Genomic DNA, 8,947 nt, shown 5'->3' with positions numbered 1-8,947 from the left:
CAGAACTTTTGGGGTCCCCGGGGCTGAGGATTTCTCTGACTCTTGGACATCCAGTCATCACGGGAGTTGCGGAAAAGCTGAGAACAGAGTCAGGGAACCCTAAGGCTGAGAACAGCATCAAGCCTGGAGCTGGGGAAAGGGGGGCCTCCGGCCTCGCTCAGTGGTGATTGTCCTTGCTTAGCAGCGTTTGTCTGGGAGCACATATGAGCCTTCTATTGGAGATTTAGTTGTGGCTCTGTAGGCAAAGGGCTTTTCCATGTTCCCCATGGTGGTGGTAGATGAAAGAGACAGTCCATGTTTATCTACATAATTTATTGGCTGTTCATTGTAGAAAATGGGTGCACACTGTACTATACCAACTTTTCAGGGTGGACTCAAGGTTAAATACCTTTTGCCAGGAGGAATGTCTAGGAATTGAAGCTTATTGGCTAAGCCCTCAGGGCCTCTAGGAGAATTCTGTTCTGGGCCTATGTGACCATAGGTCACATTTCCTTATGTGGGGAGTGTGGCACATGTTCCAGGCCAGGAGTCTGGCAGGGAGCAGGGAGTCGCCTAAGTCTTAGGTGTGTGTCCACCTAGTCTCCAGGTCTCAACCTGCTCTACCCACCAAGCTTCCTGGCATGGTTTTACCATCCCACAATGTATGGTCTGAATCCTAAATTAGAAGTGGTTATGTACCACTGAATGTGCTACAGATGAAAGCAGACAACACGCACAATAGAGCTTCCATTCTTGCAGATAAACCAGTTAACCTGGTTCTATTATCCTTAAGGGATGACTCTCCACAGGAAAACAGACAATGACTTCACTAGAGGAGTGGCAAAATGATGTGAGCTTTAGAAGCAGCACAGATGACCATACTATACAAAGATAGCAGCTGCCAGAGTCACACACTGAGGAGTGAAGGGGAGTCAGAGAGACCCATGGAAGCTCAGAAGGGTGACGCGGTGGCAGAAAAGGGATATGCAGAGCCCGCAGTAGCTCCAGAACAGCTAAGGGAAGAAAAAAGGCAAGTCTTGTCGGTGGGAAGATGATCTTTATAAGTGGACTTGCAAAATTGGAAAGAAAGATGGCAGAACAAAATCACTTGCTGTGGAGACTGACTAATCTATACCCAGACTGCGAGCACAAAAATCATGCTAATGAGCCCTGGGACAGGAGCAGTATCCTAGAACTCCTGCAAAAACACCTCAATACTGAATAGGGCTGGTCCAGCCCCCAGCATGGAGCCATTGCGTTGCATTGGTGCTGCTTGCCCTGCTGGGAGACAGACATTGAAGGACCCTAGCACTGCCCACACCCTACAAGTACAGCAATTAGCCAGAACCAAGGACAGGATGGTGTGCAGCCGCCTGAAGCTCCAGTTGGAACAAGTCATTACGAATAGGGCCAGCCCCAGAATGGACCTATGGCTGCAGCCGGAGCTGCTTGCCCTACTGGGAGAGTTCAGGACAGAGGTGTTACCCCACATCAAGGTGACATCAAGAGCAGGGAGGTGTTGGGCAACCAGAAGCTCTCTCAAAACCTGTCCCTGGATGCTCTGCCTAGCCATAACACTACCCGAACTCTAGGCAATGGTCTAGAAGTGCCAATCAGCAGATCCTCACAGTTTCTTCTGGATCAAGCAGCTGCTACTGATTCATGTTTGGTGTTGTGCTACTGGACTAGATTACTGATAATAAGGATTTCTAAAAACAGTTCTGACAAAGAACTATTTCTAAACAGGTCCACAACCCTCGTTTCCTATTAACCTTTCTTTTCCCCTACCTCTGGTGGGTGGTGGGCTAAAAGGGAGGTTGAAGTGTTTTTTAAAAAAACATAATTAAAGTAGATTTTGAAAAATCTAAGCCTACAGTGATGTCTGTGACCCGTCAAAGGCCGTGAGGATGTCTGTGTTCTTTGCCACCTCTCTAATCCATGTTGATGTCTGTGGGCCAAGGACAAGATTGTTGTAAGTGGCCTATATTGTCCAGGAGACCATGTTGATGTCTATAGTCTATACTGCTACTAGACACCATGCTGAGGTCGGTGCCACATGCTGTCCCCAGAAACCATGTGGAAGTCCATGATCTGTGCTCTGATGACGGCAAAGAGCAAGGAAACTATTTTTGTGGTGATATCCATGACTCTCAGACTCACAGTTGAGAAAGATGAACACAGAAGGCTTCTGTGGCAACTCCTAACTTTACCCACCCTACCCCACTCCTCAATAAAAGTAATGGCCTAGACAGAAAGCCATTAAAAAGAACCCTTAAAAGTTGTGATAAGGATGCTGAAGTGTCGTTCTCCACAACTGATAGCTTCTGGCAAGGGTGCACATGGGGAAGCACTCAGCTTTCTTTAAGAGATTGGCCACTGGGAGTTTGACCATTCTCCAGTAAGTATATGTGGAACACAAACTGTACTTCTTTTTTCCTCCTCCTCCTCTTTCTCCTCTTCCTCCTCCTCCTCCTCCTCTTCCTCCTCCTCCTCCTCCTCCTCTTCCTCTTCCTCCTCCTCCTCCTCCTCCTCTTCCTCCTCCTCCTCCTCCTCCTCCTCCTCCTCCTCCTCCTCCTCCTCCTCCTTCTTCTTCTTCTTCTTCTTCTTCTTCTTCTTCTTCTTCTTCTTCTTCATTTCTTCTTCTTGACAGGGAAGTGAGTATAATCAGGGTATGTTACATGGAATTCCTAAATAATAAAATATTTTGTTAGGGAAAATGTTGAGAAATTAAAAAATCACAAGAATATTAAAATCAGTACTAGCAACAAAAAAGGGGGGAGGTACAGAAATTTGTGGGGAAAGTACTGAAGAATAATACTGGGAAAGGAATTGTAAGTAGAAGAACAGTATTATTTAAGAGGGATGACAAGTTCAGGGTATTCTTCATGAAATGAAAAGGAGCACTAGGAATGGGACTGAGTTCTGAGAAGCAGATCCAGATTCAGACAAAAAAATATACTAGATGTCACAGGAAGGGTTACATCAGTACAGTCAAAAAGGAGTACTTGGGGAAATGTTCTGGCTTCGTGAAAGGGTGATACAGAGTCAGCTCTGAAGTGTGTTCCCTAAACACTTGTTCTTCGAGCCCGTGCTTTGCTGACTCTCCACTTACCGTGGTGCTTCAGCCCTGGCTGAGTTTCTATTCTCTATATCCAATACTACTTGAAGGCTGACTCCACTTGTTTATCTCAATACTGCATAAAACTCAACTTGACAATACTGATCTCATAATCACCCTGTCAAACCCAGTCCACATCTCATGCTCCCTCCCTAAGGTATGGCACTGCCACCTATTCAATTGTACAAAGCAGAGATCAGTACCTTTGATACCTGCCCAATGCATATGTCACACACAACCCATCACTGAACTCCATTATCTTAGTTTCTTTTAAGTTGCTGTGATACAATGCTTTAGCGAAAGCAATGTAAGGGATAAACGGTTCTGACTCACAGTTCAGTTTATGGTTCATCATAGTGGGAAACTTACAGCAGCAGGAACTTGAGGGAGTTGGTCACATCACATCAACAGTCAAACAGAAAACTACTAATAAGTTCATGCATACTAGTGCTCAATTTCCAGTCCACCCAGTCCAGAATGTCATAGTGAAAGAATAGTCCCGTTTATTAAGATAGGTCTTCCCACATTAATCCAATCAGGATAATCCCCCACATGCATGCCCAGAGGCTCATCTACCCAGAGGCTAGTCTAGATACTGCCAATAACTAGCAGTAACCATCATATTTATTAACTCACCACATCCAATAATTTTCATTTTTAAACCACTCTCAGTTCATTCACACCTCATTTATATTTGTTGTTACTCAAATCTACCCTTCATGAATAATTGCAATAGTGGTTATTGGTTTGCTCCCCCTACAATTCATATCCGAGTCTATAACTAGATGATATTTCCAATGACACTTGTTTCTGTCATTGCCATGTGAAGACTTTGTTATAGTTTCTCATCCTTTATATCTGTCAGGATCTATCTGCATGGTCATTCCCCAGGCTCATATCTCCATCATCTTGATTTAAGTCATGGTCTCCATGGTTGCCAGCAGTACCATTGTAGCAAAGTTCTTTCACTCCATTTAATGTGCGACACAAGGAATTCTCTTCATCCCCTTTCTGAGTCCCCATCATTTAGATGTCAGCTAAAATACATCTCTGAAAGGCATTGTTAGTCCCTCACACTCATTCAGATTCCTAGCTAAATATCCTGAACAAACAGCCAGTTCTCTTTGCAGAGCTTATATGTACTACCACATTACAAAACTTGCCAGCTTGTGTCTTTATCCCACTAAAATGTAAAATTAGAACAGTTACTGTGTTTTCTTTATCATCTATGTATTCTCTAAACTCTAGAGCAATGTTTTATGCCGAGTAGATTCTCTGATAAATAAGAATTGGGAAAGCTAGGAGAAGGTCAATCATAGTGCTCACATGTTCTCAAGACACACTAGAACTAAGCCTCATTGACGACTACTTTCGGTCCTCGTTTTATAGAGTCACAGTGTGTATTTGCAGAAGACAAAATCAATATTTAAATTTTACTAAGATATGTACTCCTGTGGCTCTTTTTACTATATCTAATACTGGCATTTTGTCAGACAGACAAAATGAGATTGGCTTGCCTGACCTGTTTCTCCGCTACACTGAGGTCTATATGTTGCCTTTCCCTAACCACCTGAGACATGAGAACCTGTAGGACACTGGGGACACCACTCTGGGAAGTCATAGTAGGTCTGTTGTAAGCAGAAAGAGGAAGCTGGCTTACAGAAGGGCCCTGGTAGGACTTGCAGCCTGGAACAGGGCTCCCAACTTCAGACAAGTCAGGTATAAAAACAGGTGGAGATGAACAGAAAGGCCAAGCCCTGTCTGAAGAGACTCAAAATCAGAATGCTTTTCAATAGTGGTTGTCAAGGCATGATGCCATAGAATCACTTGGCAAGCAGTTAGACAGTTTCCTGAGATTTACCCCAGGACAGTCTGCAAACTCTGGGAGAGGGCTCAGCATTGATGCTTTTACAAACTCTTTGGAAAGTTCAGTACTATGGTAAAACTCAGAAACAGGGCTGACCCCTCAGGCTGTCACCTAGTTGTCATGATTGAAAGTTAGAGACAGAGAATGTGCCACCTTGACTTACAGACTTGGCAGTCACCAGATCTATTTCCTCAGTGAGCACAGCCCTGGGAGAGACTTTGGTATGGTTTCAATAAATGCTGCTTTGTTTCAAACGATGGCTCCGTGAGACTTCGATGCTTAAGTTCAAAGACTAAGCTACAGCAGTAAAATGAAACATAATAAATTTGGAATCGACTCCAAGTTATGCCAAAGAATGAGTTGTGAAGCTGTAGACAAGCCCTGCCCTGCAGGGTTGATGGTTGGGCTGGATTCCTGAGGTACGGTCATCCTCTAACACACTGATCTGGAAACTGGCTGCTTTGGATAATCCACTGGCTCTACAGAATGTTAAAGAAATTTCTGTATGTGTATGCATGTGTGTGTGTGTGTGTGTGTGTGTGTGTGTGTGTGTGTGTGTGTGTGTGCAGGTTCTTGTGGAGGCCAATAGAGGGCGTTTGATCACTTAAAGCTGGAGTTATAGGTGGTTGTGAGCTTCCTGATACAAATGATGGAAAGATCACTATACAAAGAAAAAAAAATGTCAAGTGCCTTTAATTGCTGAAAAGAATTTCAGCAGCTAAATTTCTTTAATGTACCCATTACCTCTAGGGCAACTAAAGAAGAAAGAAAACTCGCTTATATTCTGTCTGTCTTTCCTGTCTCTTGAATTCAGAGGTGATGTAGTGAAAGAATAGTTTAAACATTCATTCTCCTTTTGCTTTTTCTTTTTTTTTAATTTTTATTGGATATTTTATTTACGTTTCAGATATGATCCCCTTTTCCCATTTCCCCCCCCCCACACACACACCCAGGAACCCCCTATCCCATCCCCCCTCCTCCTTCTTTTATGAGACGTGCCCCCACCCAACCGCCCACTCCCACCTCCCCACCCTCAAATATTCCCAGCCTATTGCCAGGCTGCCCTTGAACCTATAGCTTCAAGATAGCCTTCTACACCAACCTTCTGAACACGCAGGGCTGCAGGTGCACACTGCTGTGAGGACCAGGAAGCTGCCAGGCATGCCAACAAGTGTAGTAGTGACACCACTATTTGGAGCATCACCAATCATTTTCTGATTGAGACTGAGGCCTGCTCAACAGGAATGGTTTTGCAACTGGTACTGTAAACTTGGTAAAAGGCCCATGACTGGGGAGAACATACGTCTTAGTGGGGAGCTGCTATTGCTATTTTGATAAATTGACATTATGTGCCCATAAAATTGCCTTCTAGATGTTTCTGCTTGTTCTAAAGTCGTGCTGCTTTAAGAGCTTTCTTTGGCAAGAAAACTTTCTACAGCAAGCAGCAGTTGTTGTAGAGACCCATAACTGATCTATGTGTCGAGCATAAACAGCTGTTCAATGTTCACCAGTAAATGGGACATCTGTATCACCCCTTTCAAGGCTCATGGGACATCAGTGAAGAAGGAGGGGAAAGAACGTAAAAGGCAGAAGGAGTAGAGTGATGCACAATGCTGGTTTCCAGGCATCACCTGACAGTTACACCCTGCGCTCGCAGCAGCTGTGATTGCTTGCACCAGTCATGCACAAGATTGGACCCACCATCATCCTGTCACAATTGGGGAAGAGTTTCGTGAGGCTCTACCCCTCCCAGATCCATATCCAATTAAATGGTAGCTGGGAGAAGGAGAGACATTTTCTACTGTGATGTAGCCAACGATAAGTTGCCTATGCTCTTGTTAAACAAACAAACAAACAAACCCTCTTGCTTATGCTCCTGTAAGAAGCCCTAGTGAAACAGGATAAGCAGGAATGGGAGGAAGAAAAAAAGAGAGGAACCTTGGGAGAAATGTCACAGTCTCATAACCCAGTATGATTAGTATATACTTTAAAAACTTTTTAAAATAAAAAGATTAAAGAAACATACTAAACATTACAAAATAGGGTTTTTTTTTGGGGGGGGGAGGGGAAGTTGGCTATTGTTTGGTGTTTCAGATTTAGTGTTTGTTTGTGTTTTGTTTTGTTTTGTTTTGAGTCAACTTTGTTTTTGGCTGGCCTGGAAGTCACTACATCAGCAAGGCTGCCCTTGAATTTGCAAGCAACTTCTCTTGTCTCTGTGTCTTAAGGGCTGGGATTGCACGTTCATGCCCAGCCATTTTTTAATATAATTTGATGTTGATTGTTTTTCAACCTAAATAAAAAATTAGTACAGTACTTAGGCTAACCTTACACAGTATAATATAAATTATTCTGACCCTCCCAAAATATCTTTTTGTTTTAAAATGTTTCTACAGAAAGATATAATGCCTCCTCACAATTGACATTAATTGAAATTTCAAAAGTTTTAAGAATTCTAAATAAGTAAAAAAAAATGGGTTAAAATTCAAAGATAAAAAATCAGAATGCCCTGTATTAAAGCCTCATGGCTGCATTATATAGCTTCTTAGTAGACAAAGACTAGTATTGTCTTAACTTTAATGTCTACCCCAATAGACAGTTCTCTGATGCTGAAACAAAGTACTGCCCAAACTGTTCAGATGGACAGCTCATTAGAGTGAGAACCAAAGGCTTCCACAGCAAGACCTAGATTTTTCTGGATGCCAGGGAAGGGAAACAGCAGCCTCCTAATCGAGATTCTGGCTTCGAAATGACCAAGCCCAAGTACTTTTTTTTTTTTTTCAAAGTATTATATGTTCCCAAAGACAGGCAAAAAGAAATTTACTGTGGAAATAAAGAAGAAAAGGGGCGGGGGGGGGGGGCAAGGAACTTATTCAGCAGAGAAGAAACTGCTAGTCCCTCTGTGTTCCTGAAATTGCTTGAGTTCGACCTTATTTCCTATCATAGAAAAGCCTTTTGGAAGAAAGGTCTCGGTAAGAACCACTTGAAAGTTCCAGCTCCTTGGAAATGGGAAGGCTCTGCCATTTATTAATGTCAAATATGTTGCCTGCATGAATTATTCTGCTTGTCTTCTGAAAGCCATACAAGAAAGTCCCCACACACCTGCTGTTTGGTATCCTGATGCTTAAGGCTTTAATGGTACTGGTCGCAACTATCAGAAGACAAAACAGTTTTTAAAGACAACTAGTTCTACATTCTGATCTTTGAATAGCTTACTCATCAAATTTAAAGGTCTTTTTACTGAAGTATGCACAACATCGAGCCTGTTCACATTTAAAATGAAAGACCAAACAGCGATTTTCCTAAGTTGGCATAATTTAAGTAAATTACCACAAAACCAACCTTGGAAACAAAGAGAAATGGAGCAGGAGAAGGCCAGATTCCTTCCTGGCAGTACCATGATGGCAAATATCCCAGAACTAAGGAGAGCTGCCAAGTGGGAAAGAGATAAAGAAAGGACTTTCCGAAAGCAGCCAGCCCAGGCACACTGACCTCCCAACAGCTGGAGGGAGACTGGAGCAGCACACAGGTAGGTCTCTGCCTTGGTCTTCACTGCAGCCCAGTTCAGTCAGTCACTCACTGAGCTCACAGGAAGCAGCCCAGTTTCCTGGACTGGCATCCCACAGCTGCAGCTGCAGCATTTTGAATCCAGCTTCTGCTTTCCCTTTTGTGGCAGGAATGGGGACTCACAATGGGCCAGAGAGACTTCAGCCTCAGAACCAAGGAGACCTCCCCGCTGCTGAGAGAAGAGCTCTCCCTCTGCTGAAAGGCAGTGAGGAACCTTGCCAGTTCTGATGGCCTATGAGCTGCCATGATGACACAAAGCCATGAGGCTGGGAGCTGTCATCTGAGTGGAATGGCTGTGCCCACCCCTGTCAGTCTCTTGTGTCTCAATCTTGGCCCAACAAATATAATGACAAATGAGAGAAAGTAGTTACATATAAAAAAATAAATAAAAGTGAATGGGAATGTGAATGGAGAGAAGA

General features: G+C 43.4%; 1 long non-coding RNA gene across 1 annotated transcript; it reads right to left on the bottom strand.

The window, feature by feature from the left end:
• Positions 1–302: 302 nt before the first annotated feature.
• On the bottom strand, positions 303–8,542 carry LOC143443031 (uncharacterized). The gene is made up of 2 exons (XR_013111713.1): positions 8,454–8,542; positions 303–2,666 (listed from the first exon to the last, which is right to left on the bottom strand). It is a non-coding gene; the product is annotated as an uncharacterized LOC143443031 (long non-coding RNA).
• Positions 8,543–8,947: the final 405 nt, after the last annotated feature.

This window comes from Arvicanthis niloticus, chromosome 1 (genome assembly GCF_011762505.2).
Source record: "Arvicanthis niloticus isolate mArvNil1 chromosome 1, mArvNil1.pat.X, whole genome shotgun sequence".
Lineage (NCBI taxonomy): Eukaryota > Metazoa > Chordata > Mammalia > Rodentia > Muridae > Arvicanthis > Arvicanthis niloticus.
The sequence above is the reverse complement of the archived record's forward strand: the minus strand, read 5'-3'. Positions and strand labels throughout refer to the sequence as shown.